Source organism: Oryx dammah, unplaced genomic scaffold (genome assembly GCF_014754425.2).
Source record: "Oryx dammah isolate SB20612 unplaced genomic scaffold, SCBI_Odam_1.1 HiC_scaffold_11210, whole genome shotgun sequence".
Classification (NCBI taxonomy): Eukaryota; Metazoa; Chordata; class Mammalia; order Artiodactyla; family Bovidae; genus Oryx; species Oryx dammah.
In genome coordinates, this window is record NW_024080603.1 from 7,737,988 (window position 1) to 7,761,309 (window position 23,322).

Consider the following 23,322-nt stretch of genomic DNA (forward strand, 5'->3'; position numbering starts at 1 on the left):
GAAATGGACATGGAGCAACAGACAGGCTCCAAATAGGAAAAGGAGTACGTCAAGGCTGTATATTGTCACCCTGTTTATTTAACTTATATGCAGAGTACATCATGAGAAATGCTGGGCTGGTGGAAGCACAAGCTGGAATCAAGATTCCCAGGAGAAATATCAATAACCTCGATACACAGATGACACCACCCTTATGGCAGATAGTGAAGAACTAAAGATCCTCTTGATGAAAATGAAAGATTAGAGTGAAAAAGTTGGCTTAAAGCTCAGCATTCAGAAAACAAGGATCATGGCATCCATTCCCATTATTTCACGGCAAATAGATGGAGAAACAGTGGAAACTGTGACAGACTTTATTTTGGGGGGCTCCAAAACCCCTGCAGATGGTGACTGTAACCATGAAATTAAAAGATGCTTACTCCTTGGAAGAAAAGTTATGACCAACCTAGACAGCATAATAAAATGCAGAGACATTACTTTGCCGAGTAAGGTCCATCTAGTCAAGGCTATGGTTTTACCAGTAGTTATGTATGGATGTGAGAGTTGGAGTACAAAGAACCCTGAGCACCAAAGAATTGATGCTTTTGAACTGTGGTGTTGGAGAAGACTCTTGAGAGTCCCTTGGACTGCAAGGAGATCCAACCAACCATCCTAAAGGAAATCAGTCCTGAATATTCATTGGAAGGACTGATGCCGAAGCTGAAACTCCAATACTTTGGTCACCTGATGCAAAGAGCTGACTCGTTTGAAAAGACCCTGATGCTGAGAAAGATTAAAGGCGAGATGAGAAGGGGACCACAGAGAATGAGGTGGTTGGATGGCATCACCGACTTAATGGACATGAGTTGTAGGAATCTCTGGGTTTGGTGTAGGACAGGGAGCCCTGGTGTGCTGCAGTCCATGGGGTCGCAAAGAGTAGTACATGAATGAGCGACTGAAATAAATTGAATTGAATGATCTAGTGGTTTTCCAATTTGGCAATGAGTTCATGATGTGAGCCACAGTCAGCTCCTGGTTTTGTTTTTGCTGACTCTATAGAGCTTCTCCATCTTTGGCTGCAAAGAATATAATCAATCTGATTTCGGTGTTGACCATCTGGTGATGTCCATGTGTAGAGTCTTGTCTTATGTTGCTGGAAGAGGATGTTTGCTATGACCAGTGCGTTCTCTTGGAAAAATTCTATTAGTCTTTGCCCTGCTTCATTCCATATTCCAAGGCCAAATTTGCTTGTCCAGGTGTTTCTTGACTTCCTACTTTTGCAGTCCAGTCTCCTATAATGAAAAGGACAGCTTTTTGGGGTGTTAGTTCTAGAAGGTCTCATAGGTCTTCATGGAACCATTCAACTTCAGCTTTTTCAGCGTTACTGGTCGGGGCATAGGCTTGGATTATGGTTTGCCTTGGAAACGAACAGAGATCATTCGGTCGTTTTTGAGACTGCATTCAAGTACTGCAGTTCAGACTCTTTTGTTGACTATGAAAGCTACTCCATTTCTTCTAAGGGATTCTTGCCCACAGTAGTAGGTATCATGGTCATCTGAGTTAAATTCACCCATTCCACTCCATCTTAGTTCTCTGATTCCTAAAATGTTGACATTCACTCTTGCCATCTCCTGTTTGACCACTTTCTATTTGCCTTGATTCATGGACCTAACATTCCAGGTTCCTATGCAATATTTACATAGGATATTTACACAGCATCAGACCTTGCTTCCATCACCAGTCACATCCACAACTAGTTGTTGTTTTTGCTTTGACTCCATCTCTTCATTCTTTCTGGAGTTATTTCTCCACTGATCTCCAGTAGCATATTGGGCACCTACCGACCTGGGGAGTTCATCTTTCAGTGTCCTTTCTTTTTGCCTTTTATACTGTTCATGGGGTTCTCAAGGCAAGAATACTGAAGTGGTTTGCCATTCTCTTCTCCCATGGACCATATTTTGTCAGAACTCTCCACTGTGACCCGTCTGTTCTCGGTGGCCCTACACGGCACAGCTCATAATTTCATTGAGTTAGACAACACTGTGGTCCATGTGATTAGATTGGTTAGTTTCTTGTGATTGTGGTTTTCATTCTGCCTGCCCTCTGATGGAGAAAGATAAGAGGCTTATGGAAGCTTCCTGATGAGAGAGACTGACTGAGGGGGTCAGTGAAGAAGAACTAAAGAGCCTCCTGATGAGAGTGAAAAAGTTGGCTTACACTCAACATTCAGAAAATGAAGATCATGGCATCTGGTCCCATCACTTCATGTCAAATAGATGGGGAAACAGTGGAAACAGTAACAGACCTTATTTTGGGGGCTCCAAAATCACTGCAGATGGTGACTGCAGCCATGAAGTTAAAAGATGCTTTCTCCTTGGAAGAAAACTTATGACCAACCTAGACAGCATATTAAAAAGGAGAGACGTTACTTTGTCAGCAAAGGTCCATCTAGTCAAAGCTTTGGTTTTTCCAGTGGTCATGTATGGATGTGAGAGTTGGACTATAAAGAAAGCTGAGTGCCAAAGAATTGATGCTTTTGAACTGTGGTGTTGGAGAAGACTCTTGAGAGTCCCTTGGACTGCAGGAGATCCAACCAGTCCACCCTAAAGGAAATCAGTCCTGAATATTCACTGGAAGAACTGATGCTGACGCTGAAACTTCAATAGTTTGGCCACCTGATGCAAAGAGCTGACTCATTTGAAAAGACCCTGATGCTGGCAAAGATTGAGGGCAGGAGGAGAAGGGGACAACAGAGGATGAGATGGTTGGATGGCATCACCAACTCAGTGGACATGAGTTTGAGTAACCTCCAGGAGTTGGTGATGGACAGGGAGGCCTGGCGTGCTGCAGTCCATGGGGTCACAGAGTCAGACATGACTGAGCACTGAACTGAGCTGAACTGAGGGCTTCCTTGGTGGCTCAGATGGTAAAAAATCCGCCCGCAGTGCAAGAGACCTGGGTTTGTTCCCTGGGTTGGGAAGATCCCTTGGAGGAGGGCATGGCAACCCTCTCCAGTAATGCATCTCGAGCTGCATTTCAGCACCACAGGTTGAAGTGACATTTTGGATCCATGTGTGCCTGCTAAGTCACGTCTGACTCTTTGTGACGCCGTGGATTTTTGCCCACTAGGCTCCTCTGCCCATGGGATTTTCCAGGAAAGAGTACTCTAGTGGGCAGTCCATCCCCATCTCCTCCCTCTGCTTCAAGCCTTGACAGTCTCTTTCCTCTACTTCAAGTCCACACACACACACACACACACACACACACACACGAAGAGAGAGTGGGGCATATTAGTTTCTAAGGCTGCTGTAACAAAGTGCCACAAACTGGGTAGCTTAAAACAATGGATTTTGATTGTCTTACAGTTCTGGAGACTATACATCTGAGATAGAGGTTCCGACAGGACTGTGTTTCTCCTGAAATCTGCAGAGAAGCCCTCACCTGCCTCTTTCTCAGTGTTGGTGGCTGGCAGCAGTCTTTGGTGTTCCTGGCTTGCAGGTGCACGACTCCAATCTTTGCCCTTGCCATCAAACAGCCTTCTCCCTATGTGTTTCTTTCTTTATTTGGCTGTCTTCCTAAAAGGACAGTAGTTATTGGATTAGGGGTCCACCTACTGCAGTATGACCTCATTTGAACTTAATTACATGTGTAATTATCCTATTGCCAAATAAGTTCTTATTGTTGAGTACTTGAGGTTAGGAATTCAACATATCTTTGAGGAGTGGGGGAATGATCAACCAATAACAGATGGTAACCATGAGGAAAGCATACCAGAGAAACCAAAGACATTGCCTTGATTCCAGAATTTATTCCAAGAAGGAGTCCTACTACAGTGGGGTAGAAGATCGAAGAATCTTTTTAAGTATGTATCAGTTCAGTTCAGTCACTCAGTCATGTCCGACTCTTTGCAACCCCATGAATCGCAGCACACCAGGCCTCCCTGTCCATCACCAACTCCCGGAGTTCATTCAGACTCACGTCCCACCTACTATTTGGTTAGCGATGGACTAACTGGGTTTGATTAACAAGTGTATGCTATCATGAGTTAATTAAAAAATTAAATTAATTTAAAAAGTTAATTAAAAAAACTGAATGCCTTCATATAAAGACTGAATGGCCCTGGATACAGGATAGCGGCCCTATCCTTTCTTGTAGTTTTCCCCAGCTATCCTGTTTGGAGGGAAATGATGGTGTATAATTTTGATGAGTAAATGGGATAAGTGATTGTTGTGGTGAGGGTGTCACTCTTTGCCAGAGAACTGTCTTTGATGTCTAAAGTATTACTTGGGACCTAGATGAAAGAGTTAGTCACACAGTAACAAGTCTAACCAAGGGGATGCAGCTAGCATTTAGGAAATGCACCCATTTTTCTGTATTTCTTTTCCTTTGATCAAACATGTACACATTATTAATAAAAATAAACACAAATTTTTAAAAAGACATGAAAAGGAAATGGTAAAATGAGCTCTGCCCTAGTCCAAAAGAAAAAAAAAAACCACAGCAATTTCAAATCAGGCCCTTTGTTGAGATCCTATACAAGAACAGCAGTATGATTGGGATTCTTAAATGGCAGTGGCTGAAATGACTAATAAAAGCCTGCTAATAATCAAATCACCGAACAAACCCATCTCAAAATCCAGTTTCTCTAGAAGGGAAGGGCATGAACTTTATGGTTGGCACCATCTCTTAATGTAGGACCTTAGACAAGTGACTTAATCTCTCTCAAGTTTGCTATGTATAAAACTAAGGATAACTACCTAGCAAGGCTGTAGTGAGAATTAAGTATCTAGCTGAATGCAGGACACATATAATAGGTGCTTCACTAAATTGAAGCCTTCCACCTCCCAGTCCTGCATATATATGCAAAATACAATCTTTGCCCACTACCCCGTCACCTCTTCATCATCTCATTCTCTTCCTCTCTCTCTCTCTCTTTGGCCAAAGTAAAGTTCTTATTTATAATCTAGCAAAGGGTAGATAAACAGGAAATGACTTACATTTATTCTTAAAAACCAGTGCGAAACAATGTAGTATACCACTGACTACTTAAGTGCTGACAAACTCGACATTCCTAAAAACACCAAACACATATTTAGTGATCACTCATGCCAGGCATGGTGCTAGGCATGGTAAATGAAACATCTTCCCTCCCTGGTGGGGTTCGGTTTAGTGAACTGAATGAAGAAGCAATGACTGGATAATTGAAAATTATGTTCAGTGCCCTAAAAGGAATGATCATCAGGGCAATGATGGAGACTAATGAAAGGGCAGGTGGGATACTTAGTTTAGGAAGGATGGCCTTTCTAAGGTGACATTTAAACGGAAACCTGAAAGATGAGAAGCTAGATGTGTAAAGAACAAGAGCAAGTGCCTTCAAGACAGTGGAATCAGCATGTGCAGTGAGGCAGTCAGGAGCTAGAAGTGCTGGAGGAGTAGTTTGGGCAGTGTCAGCCAGATAGAGGGGCCACCATGAAGTCAATCCGACTCTTACCATGGGCTCAGTGCCCTACCTAAATTGCCCCTGTCCCCCCGGCCCCAACCTCATATCCTCCCCAGGCATCCATATCACCTATCCTTTCCGTCCTTTATGTACTGGTCTCATTCCCAGCTCAAGAATCAGAGGTTTGCTGCCTTTGCTATTCTTCTGTCTAGAACGCTCTGCCCAGACGATTCTCATGAATGACTTCTGGCCCCTGTGGTCAGTTAGGCCTCAGATCAAGTGTCATCTCTGGAGAGAGATCGCGATCGCTAAGTACCACCCCTCACCCAACATTAACTTTTGGTGGTTTTTTTCTCTTCCCATCAATCATCACTATCAAAAGTTATTTTGTTGATTTTTAAAAGTACTTTTTGTTTGTTTTATACTCTCCCCTAAAATGTAAGTCCCATGAGTTTACTTTCCTTATCGCTAGAACCTAGAATCATATCTAGACTATAAAGGAAACTCAAATATTACTTGTTGAATTTATGTTGAATGAAATAAAGCTTAAAGAGGTAACGCAAGATGTTAGAAAAGAACTGACCCAATTGTGTGAGCGAGGACTTCCTGGAAGAGGTGTTTTCAGTTAAAATTGAAGGGGCAAGAGAGCGAAGGTGGCATGCAGGTAAAAACAAGAACTGTGGAAATCACTAGTTCATTCCTGTCCTTTTTCACTAGCTTGGTGGTGGTGGTGGTGGTGGTGGTTTAGTCGCCAAGTCGTGTCCTACTCTTGCTTAGGCACACCTTTAGCGCTGGAGCCGCGTTTTACTAATCTTTCACCAGCGCCTGTCCCGGGACCTGGCATATAGATAGGCTTTTTTACACAATGACTGGCTGTGGGGTGCGCAGAAGGGTCTATTAACTCGGCTGCAGTACAGTTTGAGACTGGCCACTAGGTCTGGCAGCACCCGTGCAAGCGAGCAGACTGCTCGGCCTCGGCAGCGGCGGGCAGCCGCCCCCGCGCCTGCGCATTACGGTCCCCTCCCGGCGCGGCTCGGGGAGCCGGCAGCCTCGGCGCGCGCCTGCGCAGTGCGGTGTTCCCGCCTCCGACAAGATGGCGGCGGCCGAGTAGCGCGGGGGCGGGGTGTGGCCGCCGGAAGCCCGGCCGCTGCCGGGGGGAGCCGAGGGCGAAGGCTCGGGCGCAGCGGGCCGAGGCGGGATGCTGTTCCCAGGCAGGGCCGTTGGCCGCCGGTGAGGAAGGTCAAGCACGGAGCTGCCTCCCCGAGCCCCCGGCGCCCCCTATGTACACGCCCCTCTGCTCGAGTGCGGTCGCCGCTTTGCCTGCTTCGGTACCGCCCTGTGCTGTCGGGTCCCGGAGCCCCGGCGGCGGCAGGGGCTGTGTCCGGCAGGAGAGGAGGCGCCCGGGCTGCGTCCGGGCTTCTGTCGGCGGGGCGAGCGTCTGGCAGGTGGGTGAAGATGCAGGCTTCGGTGTCTCTTCTTTGGGCAGAGCTTTCCCGGCTTCGCCCCGCCGTGGCTCAGACCCCGGGGGTGCCCAGCCGGACTTTGCCGCTCCCTTGTCCCCACGTCCCGCCCCCTCTCCGCGCCCCGCTGCGGGCCTCCGGCTGGCCCCTGGCTTTGCATGCCTCCATTCCCACCCAGGGGCCGGGGGTCGCGGCGCCGGCCGCCCTCCGCCGCCTTTCCTGGCTCCTGCTGGAGCGTCAGCCCTTGCAAGCGGTTTCTCCTCTGCGTTAGGTGGGTGGGTCGTCTGCCTGTTTAGTCACCTCCCCATCTTCCTGGTTTCGACCTTCTTGCTTCCTTGAGAAGTCTTTTAACTGTATGGAAAGCTTATCCTGGCTTATAGACTTACAAAGAAAAGCTTGCTATCCAGACGCCAGTGGATTTTGTTCATCTTGTTGAGGGAATCCAGCCCCCAGGAGACTGGGATGGTTTTGGGAATTTGACCATCGAAGTCCTGCAAAGTTGAGGAATGGTGCCAGTGACGGCAAGTGATTCTTCATCTAAATTAATCCTTTTCTCAAAACTTTGCTGGGGGGGTCGGGGCGGGGGGACATATGTATACTAGATCAGGGAAAGAATTGAGAAGTGGTCCTGTTTTAAAAGAAGGCTTTATGAAGGTAAGACATGTAATAGCCCAAGAAAGGATAAGTGATTTTAGTGATTATTTTATTCACTGTTAGCCTGAATTGTCCACTGAAGCTTCAAAATCTTGTGTTGTCCGAGCCCTTTGTTTTATTTGGAAAGGACTAAAATGGAGAAAACGCTTTTTAAACTTGAAACTTCTCAAATTTCTTGGATTCTCAATTGTTACTAGTATTACTTGACGATCCTTACTGTACTTGATATTTTCTGCAAAATTTAGGTTGTGCCAGTATCGTTTCTTCTTCATTACTAGGGCAAGAGTACGCAGAATTAATGGTGTAAAAAGTGCAAACTGAAGGGGGGATGTAGTAGTGGAGGAAGTTGCCATGTCTGATTTTTCCCATTTTTTTCCTATAATTGGATAAAGTGTCAAGAGCAGCAGAATGGTAAAAAATGAGTTTATGAATATAAATGATAGCTTGTCCATTGAGATTGCAATGGGTGGACCTTTTAAAATTAAACTGAGTGGCAACCTTTTTTTGAAGCCATGCGAGGTGCTCTCCAGAGTTACTAAAGCACAAACTGTTGTTGCCGTATTGGAATTCCATGCTAAAAATCTTTAACAGGTGGGTTACAATTGGCCTGACAGATTTAACTTTTCGTTCTACCTCCTGACACACATCTGCCTTAACCTTTATTGTGGACTTTTGTCCTCTTGCTGAATTTCTTAAATTTGGAGATAGAATTGTTCAATTTAAAAGGAGAGGAGATATTTTAAATGTTTGAGTCCTGTGCGGGCAAATTCATTCACTTGTTTGTTGCTGTGCTGTGCTAAGTCGCTTCAGTCATGTCCGTCCCTTTGCAACGCTGTGGACAGCCGGACTCTGTCCATGGGAATTCTTCAGGCAAGAGTATTGGAGTGGGTTGCCATTTCCTCCTCCACAGGGTATTCCCGACCCAGGGATCGGACCCACATCCTTCTGTCTCCTACACTGGCAGGTGGGTTCTTTACCACTAGCGCCACCAGGGAAGCTGTTTCCTGCACCCAAGGACTGCATGTTTTTAGAGGTGATGGTCTCTCAATTCTGTGCTTTTAGCTGAAAGGATAGTGCTGAGCCCTAGTCGGTAGCTCATTGCCTGAGGCGTTGTGTCAAGACCTGTCTGACCACAAACAATCAACTCTTCCACACTTCTGGAACCTGTTTTCTCTCTCTCTTCCCCTCTTCCTCCCTTTGGGAACCCTCCCATCTTTGTGTCTCTGTTCATTCAATTCGCTAGCCTACTGCTCTCTTCATTTGCCTCCCCTCGTCACCAGGGTCCCAGGGTCGTCAGTTTTTACCAGCCTGTCATTGATACCTTAGAATACTTAACTTTATGTCAGTTCCTCTTTCTTGTGACCAGTTCTGAACAGGCCTCATCACTTTTTGATCCCTGAAGGATACAAGAGACAGTTGTGTGAGGATTCTGGTTTGTTTTCATACCAGTTAGTGTTCTGTTATCTTCCAGATCTTTAATGTCGGTTGTGGGTTTTTTTTTTTTGGTCTTACTTCATGAAAGTTTTTATAGCAAATAACTTTATCTTTTCCTTTCCTGAGAAAAATCTCAAACATCTGAGGTATAATCTTTTCTATCCTGATATCATTTCTTTCAGTTCAGTTCAGTCGCTCAGTCGTGTCCGACTCTTTGCGACCCCATGAATCGCAGCACTCCAGGCCTCCCTGTCCATCACCAACTCCCAGAGTTCACTCAGACTCACGTCCATCAAGTCGGTGATGCCATCCAGCCATCTCACCCTCTGTCGTCCCCTTCTCCTGCCTCCAATCCCTCCAGCATCAGTCTTTTCCAGTGAGTCAACTCTTCACGTGAGGTGGCCAAAGGACTGGAGTTTCAGCTTCAGCATCATTCCTTCAAAAGAAATCCCAGGGCTGATCTCTTTAAGAATGGACTGGTTGGATCTCCTTGCAGTCCAAGGGACTCTCAAGAGTCTTCTCCAACACCAGGGTTCAAAAGCATCAATTCTTCGGTGCTCAGCTTTCTTCACAGTCCAACTCTCACATCCATACATGACCACTGGAAAAACCATAGCCTTAACTAGACAGACCTTTCTTGGCAAAGTAATGTCTTTGCTTTTCAATGTGCTGTCTAGGTTGGTCATAACTTTTACTCTTATCTGAAAAGAAGGAATTGTCCTTCCTTTTCTTCAAGAGCATCCTTCTCCAGATGTATCCATGATATCCCTCTCTTTCTTTCTCAGTAATTATCCATTAACACTCCTTTTTAAGTCTTGCCCTCTCTAGCCTACATACATGCTTAAATATACCTTTGCAAGGGCTGCCAAACATACTGCTGTGTGCTGTGCAACTCACAGAAGCCAGTCTGAATTTTGAGCCTGCTGTGCCACTGTATTTTTATTCTTTCATCCTAGGAGCCTGGCATAGTTGTTGCTCAGTTGCTCAGTTGGGTCCAACTGTCTGCAACCCCATGGGCTGCAGCATGGCAGGCCCCTCTGTCCTCCATTATCTCCTGGGGTTTGCTCACATTTATGTTCATTGAGTCGGTGTCACTACCTAGCCATCTCATCCTCTGCCACCTCCTTCTCCTTTTGTCTTCAGTCTTTCCCAGCATCAGGGTCTTCTCCAGTGACTTGGCTTTTTGCATCAGGTGGCCAAAGTATTGGAGCTTCAGCGTCAATCCTTCCAATGAATATTCAGGGTTGATTTCCTTTAGAATTGGTTGATCTCCTTGCAGTCCCGGGACTCTTACGAGCCTTCTCCAGCACCACAATTCTCAGTTCTTTGACACTCAATCTTCTTTATGGTCCAACTCTCACATCCGTACGTGACTACTAGAAAGACCATAGCTTTGACTATAGGCACTTCTGTCAGCAAAGTGATGTCTCTCTTTTTCAGTATGCTGTTGAGGTTTGTCATAGAATTTCTTCCAAGGAGCAAGCATCTTTGAATTCCATCCACAGTGATTTTGGAACCCAAGAATATAAAATCTGTCACTGCCTCCAGTTTTTCCCCTTCTATTTGCCATGAAGAGATGGGACCAGATGCCATGATCTTAGTTGCTTGTGTGTTGAGTTTCAAGCCAACTTTTTCATGCTCTTCTTTAACCCTCATCAAGAAGCTTTTTAGTCCCTCTTCACTTTCTGCCCTTAGAGTGGTATCATCTCCATATCTGAGTTTGTTGATATTTCTCCCAACAATCTTGATTCCAGCTTGTGCTTCCTCCAGCCCAGCGTTTCTTATGCTGTACTCTGCATATAAGTTAAATAAGCAGGGTGACAATATACAGCTTTATTGCACTCTTTCCCAGTTTGCAACCAGTCAGTTGTTCAATGTCCGATTCTAACTGTTGCTTCTTGACCTGCATGTAGGTTTCTCAGGAGGCAGGTAAAATGGTCTGGTACTGCTATTTCTTTAAGAATTTCCCACAGTTTGTTATGATCCACACATTCAAAGGCTTTAGCGCAGTCAATGAAGCAGAAGCAGATGTTTTTCTGGAATTCTGTCACTTTCTCTGTGATCCAACAAATGTTGGCAGTTTGCTCCCTGGTTCCTCTGCCTTTTCAGAACCTAGCTGGTACATCTGAAAGTTCCAGGTTCCCATTCTTTTGAAGCCTAGCTTGAAGGATTTTGAGCATAACCTTGTTAGCATGTGAAATGAGTACAGTTGTATGGTAGTTTGAACATTCTTTGACATTACTTTTCTTTGGGATTGGAGTGAAAACTGTGACCTTTTCCAGTCTTGTAGCCACTACCGAGTTTTCCAAATTTGTTAACATATTGAGTGCAGCACTTTAACAGCATCATCTTTTAGAATTTTAAATAGCTCAACTGGAATTGCATCACCTACACTAGCTTTGTTGGTAGTAATGTTTCCCAAGGCCCCCTTGACTTCACACTCCAGGATGTCTGGCTCTAGGTGAGTGACCACACCAACTGGTGTACTGTTCTGTGTATTTTCGCCACCTCTTCTTACTATCTTCTCCTTGTATTAGGTGCTTACCATTCTGTCCTTTATGGTGCCTATTCTTGCATGAAATGTTCCCTTGATGTCTCCAGTTTTCTTGAAGAGATGTCTAGTCTTTCCCATTGTGTTGTTTTCCTCTGTTTCTTTGCTTTGTTCATTTAAGAAGGGCTTCTTATCTCTCCTTGGTATTCTCTGGATCTCTGCATTCAGTTGAGTATATCTTTCCCTTTCTCCCTTGCCTTTCCCTTCTCTCCTTTCCTCAGCTCTTTGTAAAGTCTCCTCAGACAATCACTTTACCTTCTCGTATTTCTTTTTCTTTAGAGTAGTTTGGTCACTGCCTCCTATACAGTGTTATGAACCTCTTTACGGTGATGAACTTTGTATATAAACTCATATACAAACATATGAACCTCTTTCAATAAACTCGTATACAACTATATGAACCTCTTCCAGTGTTATGAATCTGGTAGACACTTTCTGTACCAGATCTCATCTCTTGAATCCATTTGTCACCTCCACTGTATAATCATAAGGGATTTAATTTAGGTCATATCTAAATGACCTAGTTGTTTTCCTACGTTCTTCATTTTAAACCTGAATTCTGCTATTAGGAGCTCATGATCTGAGCCACAGTCAGCTCCAGGTCTTGTTTTTGCTGACTGTGTAGAGCTTTTCCATCTTCAGCTGCAAAGAACATAATCAGTCTGATTTTGGTATTGACCATCTGGTGATACCCATGTGTATAGTTGTCTCTTTGTTGTTGGGAAAGGGTGTTTGCTATGACCAGCATGTTCTTTTGACAAAACTCCATTAGCTTTTGCACTCCAAGGCAAAACTTGCCTGTTATTCTGGGTGTCTCTTGACTTCCTACTTTGTATTCCAATCCCCTGTGATGAAAAGGACGTCTTTTTTTTGGTGTTTGTTCTAGAAGGTGTAGCTCGAGAACTACAGCAGTTCTACTTCATAGAACTGTTCAACTTCAGCTTCTTTGGCATTAGTGGTTGGGGCATAGACTTAAAAGTGTGATATTGAACAATCTGCCTTGGAAACGAACTGCGATTATTATTTTTTTTTTTTTGAGATTGCACCCAAGCACTGCATTTAGAACTCTGGTTGACTATAAGGGCTTCTCATGGCACCCACTCCAGTACCCTTGCCTGGAGAATCTCATGGACGGAGGAGCTTGGTGGGCTACAGTCCATGGTTCGCAAAGAGTCGGACACTACTGAGCGACTTCACTTTCCCTTTCTCCTAAGGGATTCTAGCCCACAGTAGTAGATATAACGGTCACCTGAATTAAATTCGCCCATTCTCATCTATATTAGTTCAATGATTCCTAAGATGTTCACTCTTGGCATCTCCTGCTTTACCACATCCAGTTTGCCTTGATTCATGGACCTAACGTTCCAGGTTCTTATTCAATATTGCTCTTTACAGCGTCAGACTTTAACCATCAGACACATCCGCACAACTGAGCGTCATACCCGCTTTGGTCCGGCCACTGCGTTCTTTCTGGAGCTAGTAACAGCTGGCCTCCACTCCTCCCCAGGAGCATGTTGGGCACCTTTTGATTGCGGCGCTCATCTTCCAGTGTCACGGGTTTTTTCCTCATACTGTTCATGGGGTTCTCGCGGCAGGAATCCTGGAGTGGTTTGCCCTTTCCTCCTTCAGTGGACTGTGTTTTGTCAGAACTCTTCACTATGACCCATCTGTCTTGGGTGGTCCTGTACAGCATGGCTGATAGCTTCATTGAGTTACACAAGCCCCTTTGCTACAACAAGGCTGTGATCCATGAAGGGGTATAGTAGGAAGAACATTTACTTTTAAGCTTTAAAGATCTGATTTTAAAGTCTACTGAAACCAATTATTGTTTGTGTGGCTGTGTGCAAGTTACTACTCAGGCTGTATTCTTTATCTATAAAGTAGAATGTTATACGAGGAGGGCAGGGCAACCCAATGCAGTGTTCTTGTTGGAGAATCACCATGGACAGAGGAGCTTGGTGGGCTATAGTCCATGGGGTCGCAAAGAGTTGGACAAGACTGAGCAACTAAGCACAGCATAGAATATTATACTTACCTCACAGAGTTGTAATTGACAGAGTTTAACACACGTTACATGTCTTTCCAAGGGTTTGGTCCATTATGGAGTTCTTAAAAGTAGAAATTATTCTTTCCTTTGCACTCGGGCTTCTTTTACCATGGCAGCAGTGAAATTGCTTTTTAAAAAGTCATCTTGACAATCTAATGACCAAATCTAATGGCATTATCTCAATCATCCTTGGTTTTCTTAGACCACTTTTGAAATATACTCTATAGGAATGAAATGATCTGACTTCTTGTTTCTTAGCTTTATAGTTCCTGACTCTCTTATGTCTCTGAAAGTTTCTTTCCATTTCCTGCAGTGTCTTGATTTTGCTCTTTCCCCTAAACATAGCTGTATCAGTTAGGATGCAGATAGGTTTTAAAAACAAAAGAAGTGTATTAGCTCAGGTAATTGGTAAGTGCATAGGTAGGATTAGTTTAAAGGGTGAGTGAGTGAAGTCGCTCAGTCGTGCCGTGGACTGTAGCCCACCAGGCTCCTCTGACCATGGGATTCTCCAGGCAAGAATACTGGAGTGGGTTGCCATTTCCTTCTCTAAGGGGATTTTCCCAACCCAGGGATCGAACCCATGTCTCCCGCATTCCAGGCAGATGCTTAAACCTCTGAGCCACCATTTGTTCATAAACTTAGCTTTGTTTAGTCCTTTAGTCCTCAGTCCTTAGTCAAGACTGAGGTTCTGTTTTTCCGTTTTCCTCTAAACTTTGACCTCCCATTTGGGTTTCATGCTCAAACTGGCTTCCCTTCTAGATTAAATCCAAGTGCTTTCCGTCTTTATCTGTAGTGTGGTGACCTTTGTGCTCAGGTTTATCCTTTCATAGTTGCATGTTTCTCTTTCTGCTCCAGGCATCACATTCTGACACAACCACCAAAGACAGGAGGAAGTTTGCCCTCTCATCTCTTGATGAAGCAAGTAAACCTTTCACAGAAAGCCTGTATCAGGTTTCATTTTGGCCTTATTACTTATGCCCTAGTTGCAAGGGGACTGGAAAAAAACAATATCTGGCATTTCAGTCTAGGAAGAAATTGGATGAATGGCTACAGGGAAGGTAACCAACATTGTCAGTGACATATATTGATAGTATTGTGTGGAGAAGTAAGCTTAAATGCATGAGAATTTTCAAATAGTAGTAGCAGACTGAAAGCACTGATTATCTCAAGAGCTGATATAAGCTATACTTAGGACTGGATCAGTCATTTAGATGGTCATGAATGACTAATTAAAATTGGAGTATTATATAAAATTAGTATATTTGAGTGGTATATCCCAGTTCTTTTAAGGTGGTTTTTAAGTACATTTACGCATGCACTGTGAGAAATGGATACATGTAGCAACTATTAGGGAATAGATTTGTGGTTCTTGGAGATGAGAGGTATTTGGAAATCTGTGGGTTTGGTTTTTTGGTTGTCACAGTGATTGTGAGGTCCGATGCAATTACTGGTAGAGATGAGATATACCAAGGGTCCTGTGATGTTTGCCCACAAAACAAGAATTGTCCCTTCCAAAATACCAATAGTGCCCCTATGCACTGAAATAACAAACGCTTTGGTTTTGAAAGAATTCACTGAGATTCATCTGTATACTTATATTGCAAGTGACAGACAACCAAATTCAGACTGGCTGCACAGTAAAGGGCATGATTAGATCTTGTCCTTGAACTTCAGCTAGGGCTTCATCCAGTCTGAAATCATCAAGGACTTGGCTCTGTTTCTGTGATTTGTTCTGCTCTGTCATTGCTCTTGTTTTGGTTTCATTCTCAAGCTAGCTTATCTCATGGTAGCAAATTACTGTAGCACTTTCAGACTTAATACTCTCATTTTGTCTGTAAAGTAAAATGAAGTATATCTTTTGTTATTTGATTTTGCAAGCATTTGTTGAATGTCATCACTGTTGAAACTTCCCTGAACACCTAACCCTAAAAGTTGATTACTTCCTCTGTTATGTTACAACTTTACAAACTCTATTACATGCCGTATTCTACCGTTATTATGTTTATATGTCTCATGCATTAACTTGTCTATGTATTCTTAATGTGTAAAATACCCTCTGACTTAGTGATACACAGTAACCATTTATGGATGACTGAGACAAGAAGGAAGGATATGGGAAGGGGCAGAGAAGCATAAGAAGTCCCCATTCTTTCCTGTTACTGAACCCTGAATTATGAATGTTGTACTCCTACCACCAAAGTACGTGTATAATGCTCTTGTGATTGAGAATGAATTCGTTTGAAAGCTTTACTGAATTCTAGTAGTGTTCCATCATCATTTTCTCAGCAAAACTAAAACCAGTTACCGTCTTTTGTTCTTTCAACAGATATTTTTGAAAGCCTGCTATTGGCACATAATGTAACAACAATGTAAACAAAATAGAGCTGTGCTTAAATATCAGTGAGAGACATAGACATTGTTCACGTGTGCACGCTCAGTCTCACACACACACGTCAGGTAGCTAATAGGTTTTGAAGCAGAATAAGATAGATTCAGGGGATTAAAAAGTAACAGGATACTATAATACTTGAGGTAGTTTGGTGAGAAAAGGCTTTTTGAGAAGCCGTTTTCTGAGTGAAGTGGATTAAGCCATGGAACTATCTGGAAGAAGCTGTTCGGGTAGAGGAAACAGCAGCTTCTAACGCGAAAGTGTCCTTGGCTTATTGGAAGAACAGCACGGAGGAGGCGGTGGCTGAAGCAGAGTGAGAGAAAGGGGAGTGTGGCAGGAGGGGTGGCAGGACGGGTCAGAGGGTAGGTGTGGGAGGGGGGACCAAGGAGAGTTCTGGAGGTCATTTCGAGACTAGATTTTATTACGAGATGGAAACCACTAAAAGGTGTTAAGCATGGGAATATCCAGATTTGACTTGATTTTTAGAGGATTACTCTGGCTCTGTATAGAAAATTGATTTGTATCGAGGTAAGAATGGAAGTAGGAAAATCATTTAGGAAATTCTTACAGTAATCCAGGTTGGAAATGCAGTGCTTGGGCAAGGTGGTAGTGGTGGAGGACCAAAGAAGTGATCAGATTTGTGATCTATTTAGAGGGTAAAGTAATGACAATTTATTGATGGAATTGATGTGGGGTGTGAGGAAAATAGAAATAAAGGATGGCTCTGAGTTGTTTGATGTGAGCAACTGGGTGAAAGGTGGTACATATTATTGAGATAGAAACGGTAGGGCAAGGGGTAGGGGTTAGTGGGAAGCAGGTTTGCAGAATTAAATCAGGAGATTTGTTTTGGATGTGGCTTTGTTTGAAATGCCTATCAGATACTCAACTGGAGACACTGAGTATACACACAAATACACACACACACACATGTGTACGTATATTAGCTGGGAGTTTAAGAGAGAGGTAGGGCTAGAGATAAGTATTCGGAAATTATCAATGTATAGATGGTGTTTAGGTCCATGGGACCAGATGAAATCACCTGAGGAGTGAGAATAGAATTCATCAGACACTTTGATGTTGAAAATGGCTTCCTATTTCGAAGATTGGGAGCTACTGTTTTGGACAATAATAGCATTCCAAATATGGAGAAGATAGTGAGTAACCCTTGGAGAAAGAAGTGCAACTTGACCTGGACTTCAAAAGGATACAAAGAATAGAAAAGACTTTTTCCTTTTCTCATGCCAAGCACAGTGCCTGGCTTGTGGTGAGCATTCTACAGGTGCTGATGAATGAAGAAAAAAGCACTTAGGGGGAGGAACAGCTTGAGCCAGAGGTATGGCAGCAGGCAAAGCCTGGAGTGTTTTAAAAGAAAGTCAAAGACCTAGAGAAGGTACTGGGTTGGGCACAGTTTGTTTGGGTTTTTCTGTAACATGTATGGAAAGTAGTCCAAAGTAGGATTGGGTTGGTCTATTCAAGGCTTTAAATGCTAAAATGCCAGTTGTATTTAACTCTGTGAACTAATGATTTTCAACTGTTTCATTCATTAACACAACACCTTTAGTTCTTGGCCTCCTAACAAACGCTCAGTAAATACTGAATGGCTTCTGTGGGGGCTCAGTGGTAAAAAAATCCGCCTGCCAAAGCAGGAGACACAGGAGGCCCGGGTTCGATCCCTGGGTTGAGAGGATCTCCTGGAGAAGGCAGTGGCAACCCACTCCAGTACTCTTGCCTGGGAAATCCTGTGGACTGGCAGGGAGTCGAAAAGGACTTGGACACAACTTAGTGATAGAACAGCAGCAACAACAATAAAATTATTATTTCTAATGATAAGCTTTAAAAAGTTATCCTTTATTATTGATATAAAATTACTTGTGACATCTCTCATAACCAGTCAGAAAATACCAGAGATAGCAGCCCCGAGGATGAAAGTGGCTTTCAAAAAACTGAGGAGCCACTAACAGTATTATGTTAAGAGACGATTATTTTGTTTTTATAAAGATAACTGCCTGAAGCCTGTTTGTTGATCACGTTTTCCTTTAGATGTCAAGGATTTAGAAGTATGGGGGTGTTAGCTAGAAAGTCTGGAGAAAGCAGTGGCAACCCACTCCAGTACTCTTGCCTGGAAAATCCCATGGACGGGGGAGCCTGGTGGGCTGCAGTCCATGGGGTCGCAGAGTCGGACAGACTGAAGCGACTTAGCAGCAGCAGCAGCTAGCTAGAAAGTCACTCAGTCATGTCTGACCTTTGTGACCTTTGTGACCCCATGGACTGTTCCATAGAATTCTCCCCCCCCATGGGGTCGCAAAGAGTTGGACAGGCCTCAGCAACTTCACTTTCACTTTTCACTTTCTAGGTAGAAAATTGGAGATGATGTATCTTTGGAAATCTAATTATTATTTTTAAGTTATATTATTTTAAATACTAATTATGATTAGAAGTTCTCTCTGTGCTAAGTAATTAGCATATGATAGACTTAACACAATTCAAATGTTAAAAAATAATTTCTCCGAATAAAATGATACTGAGATAAAAGTTGAAATTTTAAAGTTGCCCTTTGAAGGAACTTTTTAAAATATTTAGGATACTTTATTTAGGTTTGTGATTACTTTCTTCAGTTCTTATATACCCCATTACTAAAGTTTTCTGTAGTCATTAAAGAAAATTCAGGAAAAGTACAAGTGACATTCATAAGCTCATCATATGAAGAAAACCAGTGTAGTTTTCGTCTCTCCCAGCCCTTCCCTCCCGCTTTCATTACCCTCTGTCCCTCTCTTCTTCCCTCTGTCTCTCACTTTCTTCTTTGTGCCTAGGACTTTCTCCTCTTGTTACAGTGTAAACATGTGTATATATCTAATTTTTAAAAGTTAGGTTATATTCATTTCTTGGAATATTTGATAAATCTTATTTTTATTGACTGTATAATCCCATTGTAAAAATTATTTTTCTTAATTGTTTCTTGGAGTTTATTTAGTTTAGGTTTTCTATTTTATTATCATGTGGGCAGTGAATGTCTTAACACGTGAATTCTTTTTCTCTTTTTCCTTAGAATAGGATGATAGGCAATGGAGTTACTAAATAAGATTTCATCTTAAACATTTTTAAGATTCATGATACATGTTGCCACATTGTACAATGTCTTGTAAGCCCAATAAATGTTAATTGGTTTGAAAGTAATCCTAACTGGGTGGTGGTGGGGAGGTTAGGACCTATGGAGTTGCCAAGCTTGAGTGATAGGCTAGGTTAGCCTTTTATTTCCAAATATTTCTTTCTTATCTTTAATATGTATTTCAAGGTGTATATAAAAAATAACATGAAGAACTTAACATGTTACTGCAAACATACATGAAGTTATTCCTCAGGTCAAGATGTACAATGCTGCCATCATCCCAGAGCTCCTGCCCTTCCGGTTCCTGGTCTTTAAGAGAAAGCTTTCAGCATTTCACTCCAAGTCTGTTTGCTAAAAGTTTGTTTCGTTTTGTCTTTGTGAAAACTTTTATCATATTAAAGAAGTTCCCTTCTGTACCTGGTTTACTAAGAATTTTGTGTTTTGTTCTGTTTGTTTGAATTTAATGCTTTTTTTGTTATTGTTGCAGCTTTTCATTACCATATGAATTTTCTGCTTCACTATGTTAATATACTGAATTATATGTTATTTAAAATCTTAAACCTAACCTGATTTCTGAGGTAAACCTAATTTTGTTTTACAGTATTGCTCTTTTTATGTATTTCTGGATTCAGTTTGATAGTCTGTTAATAGTTTTGTATCAGTTAGGTGGCCTATATTGTCCTTGTCAGAATTTAAAATCAACGGTTATCTGATACTAGCCTTATAAAGTGAGCTGACCCTCATTTTCTATTCTGAAAAAGTTTAAGTACGACTGAATTGTTCTGTTAAATTTCTGTGAAAATCTGGCCGAGAAGCCATCTGGGCTGGTAATTGTCTTTGTAGAAAGATTTTTAATTACTACTTTGATTTCTAATTTTTAAGCCTTCTCAGATTTTCTACCTGTTGATTATTTTGGTAGTTTTCCCCCTAAGAAGTTGTCTTTTTCATCTAAACTTTTAAATTTACTAGCATAAAATTATTTATAATAAGTATTAGTATCCATTTAATGGTTGCAGTAAAGAATTATCTTCTTGTATCTGTTATAGGCTAAAACTACCTCTGTTTTTCCTCATTCAGTCTCCCAGGGAATTTAGTAGTTACTCAAAGGAACCAAATTTTGCATCTTGTTGATTCCTTTTTTTTTATTATTATATATTTGTTCTCTATTGCTTTGATTTCTGCTCTTTATTTCCTTCCTTCTATTTTTGGAATTTACTTTTTTTGTTCTTTTGCTAACTTCTTGTAGATCACTACTTTTCAGCATTTCTCCCTTTTAAATATATGCATTTAAGGCTAAGCATTTCCCTCTAAGTACTGTTTTAGCTAGCTAAATTACTCAAATTTTAATATGTAGTACTTTTATAATTCACTTTAAAATGTTTTCTAATTTTCACTGGTACCTACTTTAACTTTTGGATAAGTTTGAATGTATTATATTTCTCAATTTCTGAGATTTTCTAGTTATTTTTGAATGTTTTTTATTTCTAACAACATAAGAATGTCATCAGAGAACTCTAACAACATTACAGTGTCATAGTGTTTCAAAGGTCTGTGATTTCAGACCTTTAAAATTTGAGATCTGCATTGTGGCCCCAGTATATTATTTTTTCTCTACAGCTATTGAATGTGGTGTTCTATATGTTTACATTAGGTCTTGCTTGTTAATCCCGTATTTCAAATTTTCAGTATTTTAAGTGACCTTTTGTTTGCTTGTATCAATTACACAGACAAGGGTGTATTAAAATATCCCATTTACCACTGTAGATTGTATTCTCTTAGCTTTTGCTTTATTTATTTGAGACAATGCTAGTAGATGAATATATATATACACTGTGCTTAGTTGCTCAGTCATGTTTGACTCTTAGCAACTTTTAGATTGTAGCCCTCTGGACTCCCCTGTCCATGGGATTTTTCAGGCAAGAATACTGGAATGGGTTGCTATTTCCTTCTCCCGGGGATCTTTTTGACCCAGGGACCGGACCCACATCTGGGTCTCATGAGCTGCCAGCAGATTCTTCCCCTGCTGAGCCATCAGGGAAGCCTAGTAGATGGATGTCTAATAGTTATATCTGCTTAGTGACTTACTGTTAGGAAATATTCCACTTTTATTCTGAAAGTGCTTTTTGCATTAAGGTCTAGTTTGTCTGGGATTGATAGAACAACACTGCTTTTCTTTTTATTGTTTTCTAGGGCTGATCTACCTACATGGTTTAAAAAAATCATATTCTACTTTTATGTTATCAAAGCCAGATTGTTGTCATATCATCTTGGCTGTTTCTAGCATTGTAACATGTAACTTGCTTCAGATGTAGGCACTAATAAGATACTGAGGTAAAGTCTTACTTGGTTGAATTTTAAAAGTAATGAGCATGAGTTTGAATAAGTACTGAAGTTGTTTTAGGTTTCTCTTATTTTAAACATTTAACAGTGTAGTTTTGTCAGGAAAAGAGACTAAGATTTATATCCTTGAGCAGATATTACCGGTATGCAGTATACATATCAAAAACTGCAAGAGAAAATGAAATGAAAATAAACCTGCTACCCCTGTCTCTTCCCTGGTGGCTTAGACGGAAAAGAATCTGCCTGCAATCCAGGAGACCCTGGTTCAGTCCCTGGGTTGGGAAGACACCTGGAAAAGGAATGGCAACCCACTCCGGTATTCTTGTCTGGAGAATTTCCTGCACAGAGGAGTCTAGTGGGCTATAGTCCGTGGGGTCCCAAAGAATCGGACGCAACTGAGTGACTCACACTTTGACTTTGCACCCTGTCTTTTGGTTGCACGTGTCCTCTCCACAGAGGCAACCACTGTGTGATTAACACAGGTGACAGTGTAAACTCTGTGACCAGTTTCTTGTTTAGTTTTTCAAACTGTAGTCCACAGAAACCCAAATTTCGCAAGTACAGCTTGTTAGATGGGCAAAAATATATACCATGTGGTAAACTCTAATTTGTGTTTTCATCAAAAGGTAGCGTTCTGGAACATGACATACTTATGAATTTTAAATCATAATGATAACTCCCATTCAAGTTCCGGAACAGGTTTTTACTTCAAAAGTTACAAAACAGATACTGGAAAAGGATAAACAGCTTTCTGCTTAAATCTGATTACCCCCAGTCCTTCAGTTTGGAAATCCTACTGGTTTGGACTTTAACAGAAGTGGTCCCATGGTTAAAGATAATTGGGAAAAATCTGACAAGGATGGCTCATTTGCTAGTTACTCAAGGGGGTGGCTATGAGGAATTTCTGTTATGGATTACAGTAAGGTGAAAGAATCTGTGTATTTTGCTTATTTTCTGTCTACGTGAGCACAAATGCTGAGTAGGGCTCGAGGATCTGCTTCCAGGGTCATTCGCTCACTCGTTTGGCTGGCCAGTTGGCAGTCGTTGTAAGGACACTCAGGTAACCTTATGGGAAGGCCATCCAGGGCCCAGATGCTGACCTTTCCATAAGGTTACCTGAGTGCCCTTATAACACAGAGGCTGGCTCCACAGTGAGCCGTCTGAGAGGCCGCGGTAGGAGCTGCGGTGTCTGACAGTGGCCTAGCCTCAGAAGTCACACGCTTCTGCACGTCTCGGTGGCCACTCGTGGGTGTGCTCCGTCATGCCCAGTTCTTTGTGACCCTGTGAACGGTAGCCCAGCAGGCTCCTTTGCCCTTGGGATTTTCCAGGCAGGAATACTGGAGTGGGTTGCCATGTCCTCTTCCGGGGGATCTTCTGACGCAGGGGTCAGATTTGAGTCCCCTGCGTCCCCCGCATTGGCAGGTGGATTAACTGAGCCCCTTGGGAAGCCATTGGGCCCTCGGGTCAGCTCTGTTCAGCACAGGAGAACACTATGCAAACCTCGAATGTCAGAATTTAAAGATTATTAAGGGTAGTCTTTGAAAGTGGCTATAGTATCGCTCCCCATTTAAATAAGGATTGGATCAGCAATCTTATATTTGGTGTTTATGGTAATCTCAAGGTGAATTTGTTCAAGAAAGTCTAACACTTTTAGGGTGCTGCATACTTTTCTATTATTTATGCATTGCTCAGGAAAATGCCTGTTTGCCGACATTTTCACAGTGATTTATTTTTTGTTGTATTTGATGCCTGATAAGAAAAGAACTAGTATTCTGGCTTCCTCTTAGAAATTGTAGCATACATCCTCGAGCTTTAATATAGAGCTGAAGTCTTGCCTGCTTTATCTGTTGATGCTACTGCTTTAATCTAGCCATTGGATCCAGGTGTCCTTTAGAACTTTGACTGTAATAGGGCATTTTCAC

The 23,322-nt window shown here is 42.2% G+C and overlaps 1 protein-coding gene and 1 long non-coding RNA gene across 3 annotated transcripts in view; one reads left to right on the plus strand and one right to left on the minus strand.

Annotated features, from left to right (window-relative positions):
• LOC120861005 overlaps positions 1–11,544 on the minus strand; it is a 12,080-nt gene extending 536 nt beyond the window's left edge. Inside the window, exons 1-2 of the long non-coding RNA XR_005720477.1 lie at positions 11,447–11,544; positions 7,756–7,765 (exon numbers count right to left, since the gene is read on the minus strand). This is a non-coding gene — a long non-coding RNA (uncharacterized LOC120861005). The remainder of the gene's footprint in view (positions 1–7,755; positions 7,766–11,446) is intronic.
• Positions 6,487–23,322, plus strand: part of LOC120861004 (adenomatous polyposis coli protein) — a 131,489-nt gene continuing 114,653 nt past the window's right edge. For both annotated transcript variants that reach the window (XM_040236709.1, XM_040236711.1), the window contains exon 1: positions 6,487–6,864. The gene's annotated coding sequence lies outside the window, so the exon portion shown is untranslated. The remainder of the gene's footprint in view (positions 6,865–23,322) is intronic.